The sequence below is a fragment of the Bison bison genome, unplaced genomic scaffold, assembly GCF_000754665.1.
Source record: "Bison bison bison isolate TAMUID 2011002044 unplaced genomic scaffold, Bison_UMD1.0 scf7180017864114, whole genome shotgun sequence".
Classification (NCBI taxonomy): Eukaryota; Metazoa; Chordata; class Mammalia; order Artiodactyla; family Bovidae; genus Bison; species Bison bison.
In genome coordinates, this window is record NW_011494686.1 from 375,832 (window position 1) to 386,095 (window position 10,264).

General features: G+C 45.8%; 1 long non-coding RNA gene across 1 annotated transcript; it reads left to right on the forward strand.

Annotated features, from left to right (window-relative positions):
• The first annotated feature begins 908 nt into the window (after positions 1 to 908).
• LOC104988028 lies at positions 909 to 9,262 on the forward strand. The gene is made up of 3 exons (XR_825200.1): positions 909 to 1,125; positions 3,726 to 3,911; positions 8,838 to 9,262. It is a non-coding gene; the product is annotated as an uncharacterized LOC104988028 (long non-coding RNA).
• Positions 9,263 to 10,264: the final 1,002 nt, after the last annotated feature.

Consider the following 10,264-nt stretch of genomic DNA (forward strand, 5'->3'; position numbering starts at 1 on the left):
CTTGCATATATATATTCAATCCTATTCGCGACATTCTTCCCCCTGCCTAAGATCTTGGAATTCTTCTGTGTTAGAATAGGAGCGGCTACACCATGGTAACAGTCAACTCCCAGATCTTGTTGCTTACCCCACAAGAGTTTATTTCTTACTCAAGTTACCTAATCTATGCAAGTCAATGAGTGCATCCGCTTCTCACAGTCTCTCAAGGTTCAGGCTCGTGGAGGCCCAGTCATCTCATTGCGTCGCATTTTGGAATACGAGGACTTCGTGGTTGACAAGACAGAGCAAGAAAGTACAGTGGAGCCTTGCGCCAGGAATTAGATGCTCCAATAGATAACTGGGCTTCCCTGGTGGCTCAGTCAGTAAAGGATTCGCCTGCAATGCAGGAGACCAGAATTCTATCCCCATGTCGGGAAGATCCCCTGGAGGAGGAAATGGCAACCCGCTCCAGTATTCTTGCTGGAAATATCCCATGGACAGAGGAGCCTTGGAGGCTACAGTCCATGGGGTTGCAAAAAGACACAACTTAGCAAGTAAACAACAAACAGTTTTCTACTCTAGCTCAGCCAGATAACCAATTCCAAGTGCCCTACAATTTCCCTGAAGGTCCATTGTCTTCTACTGCCAATGTAGGTAAATACCATTCTTCCTGGGTTGCGAAAAAAACACACCCTGATTTTGGCAACTTAAGCGAAGTATGTGGGGTGCTAAAGGAAGACTGAAGAACCATCCTGGGAATAAGAATGTGGGTAGCCTGCCAGGCAGCAGGTCTCTTTCGACACACTTGGCTGGACAGACAGTAAAGCCGGTCTGTGTTTTCCTAGGCTCAAGAGTCAAAGTCCTGGGAAAGAGAGTGTGGTTGGCTGAAGGCAGTCACATGCCTAGCCTTAGGCAGTGGCAGGCCTGAGAGGAGGGATTAGCAGAAGGAGCCTCCACAGCTCTCTTTGGGGTTCCTGGTATGAAGTAGGCACACGCATTCTACTGAGATACTGTGTTTTGTGGGAAAATGATCACCCTGGTGGAAATCAGAGTGCTCTGGGGAAGTGGGAGTGCAGGCAACCTTCCAGTGTCCACTACCAAGAGCAAAAACGTGATCATATCAGTGGTATCACAGCCCATGAACACGTGAGTCTGCTGAGATGATATCTGCTGATTTAATATTTTCTATTATTAGATTGATTCCTTCTTTTCCTCTGCAACAAATAGCCTTAAGTGTGTATATCTAAAACAGTTATTTTGAGACTTCCCTGACAGTCCGGTAGGTTGACTCTTTGCTTCCACTGCAGGGGGCACAGGTTCAATCTCTGGTCAGCGAACTAAGATCCTGCGTGCCACATGGCGGAACCAAAATAAATCTTTTTTCCCCTTGGGACAAATTGCCAGGTCTGGAATCACTGCATCAGAAGACATGAGTATTTATATGTTCTCATTTTTTATTTTACTGAAGTGCCCATGGACTCTGAGAATATGCCCTTATTCATGGCAGATCAGCTTCTAGTGACAGAGTGACTGCCTGGTTGAAGGTCACCCTGCGGAAAGCTCTCTCTGGGTCATGCCAGGGTCACTTGGGCTAGTGGGGAGAAACATACCCTTTAGAGCTCTTCTTCTTCCTTCCACATATTTTTTTGATAACAATTACTCTCTGGATAAAAGATACGGCAAGGCCACTGGCTTGGGTCATTTAACCCACACGTTATGGGAAATAGGGCAGCATTTGCCTGAGGGGCCCAAGGGCAGTGGCAGTGCCTCCTGATATTGCATCAGCAAATGCAAGATCGCCTACCCAGCTCCCTTTTCTCCACAGAGGCCTCTCCAGAAGCTGGGGCAGGGGAAACAATGATTACACAAGGGCAGGGCATGCCACCTGGGGAGGGCACTGCCTCTGTGCTTGACATGGGTCTCTGAGCCGGCCCGGTTCTTCTAACTCCAATCTTGAAAAGATAATTGTCCCATATTTCTTCAGAGGATTTTAACTCACATGTGACAGAATTGGAAAATCTCTCTCCCTTCCCTGCCAACACACTAATTTCCAATTCCCCCATCCCAGCTTCACTGGGAACATCCATTTCTCAGCCAGACCACCACGCTGCCTGGGCCGAGCAGCAGGGTGCTTTTTTTTGTAATGACCCGCGGGTCAGCTTGAGCACGTTAGATTGTAAACATGTTGAGATTGGAGGCTGTCTGGCTTTAGTATTCCTTGCAGGACTCTCCACAGCGCAGTGCCCACTCCAGGTTGCTGTTCAGTTTCTCAGTCATGTCCGACTCTACAACTCCATGGACTGCAGCATCCCAGGCTTCCCTGTCCTTCACTAGCTCCCAGAGTTTGGCTCAAACTCATGCCCACTGAGTCAGCGATGCCATCCAACATCTAATTCTCTGCCCCCCCCTTCTCCTCCTGCCCTCAGTCTTTCCAATGAGGAAAGATGCTTTTTCCAAATGCATCGGGGTCTTTTTCCAATGAGTTGGCTCTTCACATCAGGTGGCCAAGGAATTGGCGCTTCAGCTTCAGCATCAGTCCTTGCAATGAATATTCAGGGTTGATTTCCTTTAGGACTCACTGGTTGGATCTCCTTGCAGTCCAAGGGATGCTCAAGAGTGTTCACCAACACCACAGTTCAAATCAATATTTGCTGACTGAATACCTTTCCCTGGGGATGCTTCTTCCCTCTGCAGGTCTCAGCCATTTCGTTTTTACCCATTAACTCCTCATCCCACAGTTGTCAGTTCAATCGTTAGTTCCTCAGTACCGTCTCAGGATAGGCCAAGTTACCCTGTTTAACACCTGTACATCTCTTCCTCAGCACTTATCAGGATTTTCATGAAGTACTTATATTTGTGTTTGTAATTGTTTGATCCATGCTTTCTCTCTGACTGGAGACTGCTGCTCCATGAGGGCATGTGTTCTTGTGTTCACTGTTGTCTTCCTGGTTCTAGCATATTTCCCAGCATATAATGGAAGGACAGTTACTACTAGAGGCAGGAATAACAATTTTTCTATACCACATGGGTTTACCAGCTGCAAACCTGGAAGATACAGAATGTAGTAGTCAGGGTTCTCTAGAGAAGCATAATCAACTAATAGAAGATAAGATATATCTATGTCTATATACAGGCTTCCCTGGTGGCTCAGCAGTAAAGAATCTGTCTGCCAATGCAGGAGTCACCAGTTCCATCCCTTGGTCAGAAAGAGCCCTGGAGGACAAAATGGCTACCCCCCCCAGTATTCTTGCCTGAAAAATCTCCATGGACAGAGGAGCCTGGAGGGTTACAGTGCACAGGGTTGCAGAGTCGAACAAGACTTAGCAACTAAACAACAAATATCTGTGTATCAATAGATATCACTATATTAATATCAATGTATTGGTATAGATGGGCTTCCCCAGGGGTTCAGTGGTAAAGAATATGCCCTTGTAATGCAGGAGACGCAGAAGACATGGGTTTGATTTCTGGGTTGGGAAGATCCCCTCGAGGAGGGCATGGCAACCCAGTCCAGTATTCTTGCCTGGAGAATCCCATGGACAGAGGAGCCTGATGGGCTACAGTCCATAGAGTTGCAAAGAGTCAGAAACGACTGAAGTGACTGAGCACTGCTCGGTACAGACATAGATATATATGGAGAAAGGGAGAGGGAGAGGAAGGCGCATTGATTGGCTGTGATTTACTATAGGAATTGGCTCATGCAGTAATTATGGAGGTCAAGAAATCTCACAATCTGCCATTTGCAGGCTGAAGATCCAGGAAAGCCTTGGTGTGAACCCCAGTCCAAGTGTGAAGCCAGAGAACAAGGAGCATCAGTGTCTGAGGGCAGAGGAGGATGGCGGTCTCAGCTCGAGAAGGAAAGGAGGGTATTTAGCCTTCCTCTGCCTTTTGTGTTCAGCCCCTCAGTGGGTGGATGATGCCCACCTGTACTGGTAAGAGCCATCTTTCTCACTCAGTCCACTGATTCAAATGTATTAACACACCCAGAAGTAATGTTTATCAGGTCTCTGGGAAGCTCTCAGCCCAGTCAAACTGACACCCAGGATAACCATCACACAGAGATCCTGGCTGGACTCTCAGCAGAGCTTGTGCAATGTGCTGCTCTCAGAATAGAATTTCTCAAATTGCATTAGCCACATTGCTGGTTCACGAACTCTCAACAGGGTTCTGTGAAGAAAAAAGTTCTTTTAAAAATACAGATGTAATGAAAATACCAAGCACATTTAGACAGCTATTATTCTGTGATAATTTCCCTCTTTAAGAAAACATACACTCCAAACTGCTAACATTGGTTACGTATGGGAAGGGGGTCTTTCACTTTTCCTTCATTATGCTTTATTGTTTCTTTTTTTTTTTTATTGTGGGGAATGCACATTACAAAATTTACCATTTTAGCCATTTTTAAGTGTACATTTCAGGGTACATGTCAATAGATTAAGCATTTTCATATTATTGGGCAACCATTGCCGTTATAGTTTGTAGATTACTAGTTCATAAAATTCATTGTGTACTATCCTCATATCTTGGTGAATTAACCCACCCCCAACTCAAAGGGTGGCCTCTGGGTTGTCTGAAGCTACTTGGAGTTACTCCATTTGCCCCAGTGGTTAGTTGAAGGACAAGCCTCCAGGTTTGCTTTTTTAAAACATTCATTTATTTTTTTGGCTTTGTCAGGCCTTAGCTGTGGCACACGGGATCCTTGCTGTGTCCTGTGGGATCTTTCCTTGTGTGCACAGACTCTCCAGTTGTGGTGCGCAGGCGCAATAGTTGTGGCGCATGCGCCTAGTTCTGCCACGCTACCCCCACCCCCTAGCTGGGACATGTGGGATCCCAGTTCCTCTACCAGGGATGGAACCCTTGTCCCCTGCACGGCAAGGCGGACGCTTAACCACTGGACCACCAGCAAGCCCCTTGGCCTACAGGTTTGAGTGAGTGAGACTTGGCAGGCTCCTAAACTCGTTCAATGTCCAGAGTGAAGTAGTTACGATAGGCAGCATCTTTCTAGCACTGGAAGGGATACTATTTTATAGGTAAATTTGGAAACTTTGAGGCCATTTGGTTCTCATGAAGGAAGCTTTCTGGAGACTGAAGGTAACACCAACAAGGGGGAAAAGCTGAGAGAATCATACAAAAATAAAGCTGGAGTGGTGACAACTTCAGAAGCCTATACCCTACTTCTCCAGGGAGGTTTTCAGTGTTATGATCCAATAATTTCTTGTTTATTTTGGCATTTTCCCTCTTTAATACTTGTGAGAGAAACCAGCCTAATACAGGTTGGAAGATACTCAAAAGATTAATATTCTGTTTCTTCTCATCATATCATTTATGTTTTGCCATAACTATAATCTATGTACCTCACTGATGAAAGTGTCAGCCTGAGCCAGAGGCTCCCAGGTTCCGGCTCAAAATTGATTGTCTCTTTGTAAGAAAATTCAGATTTCATTTAGGGTGGCGGTGTACATGGACAAAAGACCACACTTTCCATTTTCCCTTGTAGGGAAGTGTGGTCATGTGATTAAGTTCTGGCCAGTGAGATAAAAAGCAAAATGTTGTGGAAGACCTGCAGGAAGGCTGAGAAAAGATGCTGATTCAGCTGCGGGAGGTGGGGGGGAGTTTATCTTTTCCCTTCCTCCTTCACAACAGGAACTCTAGGAGACTGGGGACTATGGAATCAGGTTAGATTATTTACTCATGGATGAAAGAGAGATATAAATTTCTTATTGTTTAAATCACTGTTACTTTGGATTTTCTGTTATAATTTGAACCTAACTGACTCACTGCCTGAAACATATTCAAAGATTCAGGAGAAGCCACATTTGACTTTACAGGTAGCAACTTTGTGACTCATCAGGCAGACACTACTGTATGTAGCGGAACCTAGGGAACCTGCATAAAGGGAAGGTTTCATCTGAGTTAACGTCTGTTTTATCTAGACAGAGGAACCTGACCAACTTTCATTGATTCAAATCCTTAACTCAGGACTTCCCTGATGGTCCAGTGGTTAGACTCCGCATTCCCAATGCAGAGGCTAGATCCCACATGCCACAACTGAGTTCAGATGCCGCAGTGAAAGATCCCGCATGCGGCAACTAAGACACAGGGCAGTTAAATAAATAAATAAAAGACTTCCCTGGTGGCCCAGTGGCTAAGACTCTTGGCTCCCATTGTAGGGCGCCTCGGTTCTATCCCTGGTAAGGGAACTAGATCCCACATACCACAACTAAAGATACCACATGTTACAGTTTAGACCTAGCATCATCAAAATAAATAATTTTTTTAAAAAATTTAAAAAAAGATAAAATTCTTAATTCTTCCAGGCACTGAGTGAAGCATAAAAATGCCTACCTGACACACGTACTTGCCTCTCTCTCAGGCACCTAATGAGTCTGAAATTGAAACTGATTTTGCCCATCCCAGTTACCACCACCACATGAACTTCTATCCCTGGTTTTCTTTGCAGTCGATGTTCAGTAGCGTTCATAGCCATCCACCTAACTTATGCCAGGAGCCTGGGGCCGTCTTTGTCGCTTTCTTCCTCATTTCTATATCCAGGCTGTGGTCAAGTCCCAGTGTGCTGTGTGCTAATTAGTCACTTCAGTCGTGTCCAACTCTTTGCAAGGACTGTAGCCCGCCAGGCTCCTCTGTCCCTGGGATTCTCCAGGCAAGAATACTGGAGTGGGTTGTCATGCCCTCCCCCAGGGGATCTTCCTGACCCTGAGTCTCCTAGGTCTGCTGCATTGGCAGGCAGGTCTTTACCACAAGCGCCACCTGGGAAGCCCTATGAAGTCTCAGAATCTCCCTCTTTTGATCCACTACTCTCTGTCTCCACTGTCACTTGGGTGACAGCTCTACCATTTCTTGCCCAGACAACTCCAAAAGCCTTCCCTCTGGATTCCCATTCCCCACATAGCACCCGGAGAGGAAACCCAAACCAGATCACATTACCACCATGCTGAAAACTCTTCATAGGCTCCCCATAGCATTAGGATATAATCCCGAATCCTATTGGTGATGAAAATAATCAATACACGATCTACAGTAGGAAAAGAAAAGAGTTTTATCTGAGCCAAACTGAAAATTATAGCCCAGAAGACAGCCTCTCAGATAGCCCTGAGGAACTGCTCCAAAGAAGCATGATGTTCAGCACAGTTTTATGTCTTGTCAGAACAAAGAACATCATATAAGTCAGGGATACATTCTTTCAATGTCTCAAGAAAAATGAAACAAACCAGATCAGCACGAACTCAGTGAGTCAGTACAGCCTTGGCCTGGGAAGGGAGTCTTATCATCGAAGGAGTACCAGCACAGGCGTCCCAGAAAGGGAGGCGTTCAATCTTGATTTTTTTTTTTTTGGCTGTGCCGCCCAGGCATGTTGGATCTTAGTTTCTCGACCAGGAATCATCCGCTGCATCCTTCAGTTGGAAGCACAGTCTTAACCACTGGACCGCCAGGGGAACCTCCTGAATCTTCATGTTTAACATGGACATTCTTCACTTCTGGTCAATGCACCCTTTTCTTTAAAAATTCAAGCAGATGAACAGTGTATGTTTGATAGGCCACAAACAGGCTGTTTTAGCATAAAATTTGAGTTAATTCATGTAAAAGCCAATATGATTCCCCCATACCTCAGTATGTGGAAATTTCATCACTGTATACGGCCTGTGAGACTTGGCCAGGTCTGACCCCTGCTCACTCTCTAGCACCCAGCATCGTCTTGAGCTAGTTTCTCTCACTTACTGAGCTTGATGCCTGATCTTCTCTTTTAGTCTCCAGAATGTACCAGACTCCCAACCCAGGGGCTTGCACAGGCTGCTTTCTTGCTTAGATTCCTCTGCTCCCATCTGCTATTTTGCAGCCAACCCCTACTGATTCTTCTCTTCACTGTTTAATGACTCCTTCCATAAGACCTTGAGCCCACTCCCGATTTATATCCGGACACTTCATACTGAATAATATTACATGTTGCATTCTGTGGCTGGCTTCTTTCACTTAGCATGGTGTTTTCAAGGCTCATCCTGTTGTAGCATGCCTCAGTACTTCACTCCTTTTTATTGTAGATGAATTATTCCATTATATGTGCATGCGTGCTAAGTCGCTTCAGCCTTGTCTGACTCTTTACGACCCCATGGAACATAGCCTGCTGGGCTCCTCTGTTCATGGGCTTCTCCATCAACAATACTGGAGTGGATCTTCCCAACCTAGGGATTGAACCTGTGTCTCTTAGCCTCCTGCATTGGCAAGAGAGTTCTTTACCACTAGCACCACCTGGAAAGCCCATTTCATTGTATGTCAAAGTGTATGTGAAAGTGTTAATCGTTCAATCCGACTCTTTGGAACCCTGTGGACTGCAGCCCACCAGGCTCCTCTGTCCATGGAATTTTCCAGGCAAGAATACTGGAGTGGGTAGCCATTCCCTTCTCCAGGGGATCTTTCCCACCCAGGGATGGAACCCAGGTCTCCTGCCTTGCAGGCAGATTCTTTACCATCTGAGCCACCAGGGAAGTCCATTCCATTGTATAGATACAGATTTATCCACTTGTCAGCTGGTGGACATTTGGGTTGAGCCCACTTTTTGCCTATTATGAACACTGTTACCGAGAACAAGCATTTGCGTGGACAAGTGACTTAGCATTAGCATATGTTTTCATTTCTCTTGGTTATATGCCGAGGGAATGGAGTTGCTGACTCAGATGTTAACTTGGAGGTGTCAGCAGCCCCTTTTTATGAGGAAAGGTTTAGGATTTTGTCCAAATGATCCGGTGCCTGTCAGTGTTTGGCTGTTTGGTTAACAGCCAACTGTTTACATCCCTCCTATTCTTGTCTTTCCCTGTTTTATTTGTCTCTTTTCTTTTCTGTAGATTCCAGCTCCCCTGCAGATTGTAGCCAGCACCCGGATTTTCAAGGGGTAAAAGTTATTTGTAAAACATTTGGAACTCTCTGGAGGATGGACATTAAAAGTAATAATGTTTATCTGTTTAATCTGTGGGCTAGCCACTTGCAGGGTGTTTTGTAACAAAAAGAGCTTATTGAGTAGGAGGCTTTTTAAACTAGTTCCTGAGAGTAACACTCCTACAACAAACTGCTGAGTCTCAACTACCCAGCTAGCAATCTGTGCCTTTTAAAGAACCACTTTGAAGTCCCTTGGTGATATTAACATCACAAGTGAACCTATATATGTAAACATATGTTGTTCCTGAGCTTGTAAAAATGTATACAGAGTTCCTGGTGTGTGCCTGGCAGATAATAATTGCTTAATAAACTGTTGTTGCTGTTGTTTAGTTGCTAAATTGTGTCCGACTTTTGGCAACCCCATGGACTGTGGCCTGCCAGGCTCCTCTGTCTATGGGATTTTCCAGGCAAGAATACTGGAGCAGGTTGCCATTTCCTTCTTCAGGGGCTCTCCCCAACCCAAGGATCGAACCTGGGTCTCTTGCATTGCAGGCGGATTCTGTAGCAACTGAGCTACCAGGGGCCCCCTAATAAACTATTAGCTGCTATTATTAAAAGTTACTCTAATGAACAATCGGCTTCTTTGAGGTAAGGATTTCAATCATTCAGAACGTTTTATTAACATTTTGAGGGCATATTGAATTGTTTGAGGACACATTGAAAAGTACCCCTTTTCAGGGTGCACTGACAAATTCTCATTTGATCGTTAGGCCCACCTGGTGAAAACCACAGAGAACCTGGCAATTGTTCTCAGGTGCTCATTTTTGGTATGCTCAATCTACCCTGGCAAATTTAATCTGCTGATTACAGCAGAAACGACTCTACCGTGATCTGACACCCTCTCCCCTACACCAAGTCGTTCGGTGTGATTACACAGAAGAGTGTAAGAGCAGCTGCCCGCCGCGCAAGAAAATGTTCCTTGCCCTTAAAAAGCTTTCAATCTAAGGTGGAGATTTACAGGCATTTTACTAAAGACGAGGGCCGAGAATGGGGAAAAAAAGAGCCCTTCATGTGCGTCCATTCACAGTTCAAGGTCCGTCCCGAGAGGAAGAAACCTAGAAGTCAAATCGTCAAACCCAGCAAACCAGACCTCAGAGTCAAGCCGCCCGCTGAGGAGTATTACAGATGCTCTGAAGATGCCCCTTCCTGGTCCCGGTCAGGTTCCCCCGCATCGGGGAGCCGACAGTGAAGCCAAGAAAAGGGGAGGCCCTCGCGCCTGGGGCTGGAGGTGAGCCGCAGGGCGAAATTATACACCAGGGAAGCCTCGGAAGGAAGAGGAGGGGCCACTGCGCGTGGGGAAGAGAAGGAAAAGAAGGAAGAGACGTTCGGGGAAGGC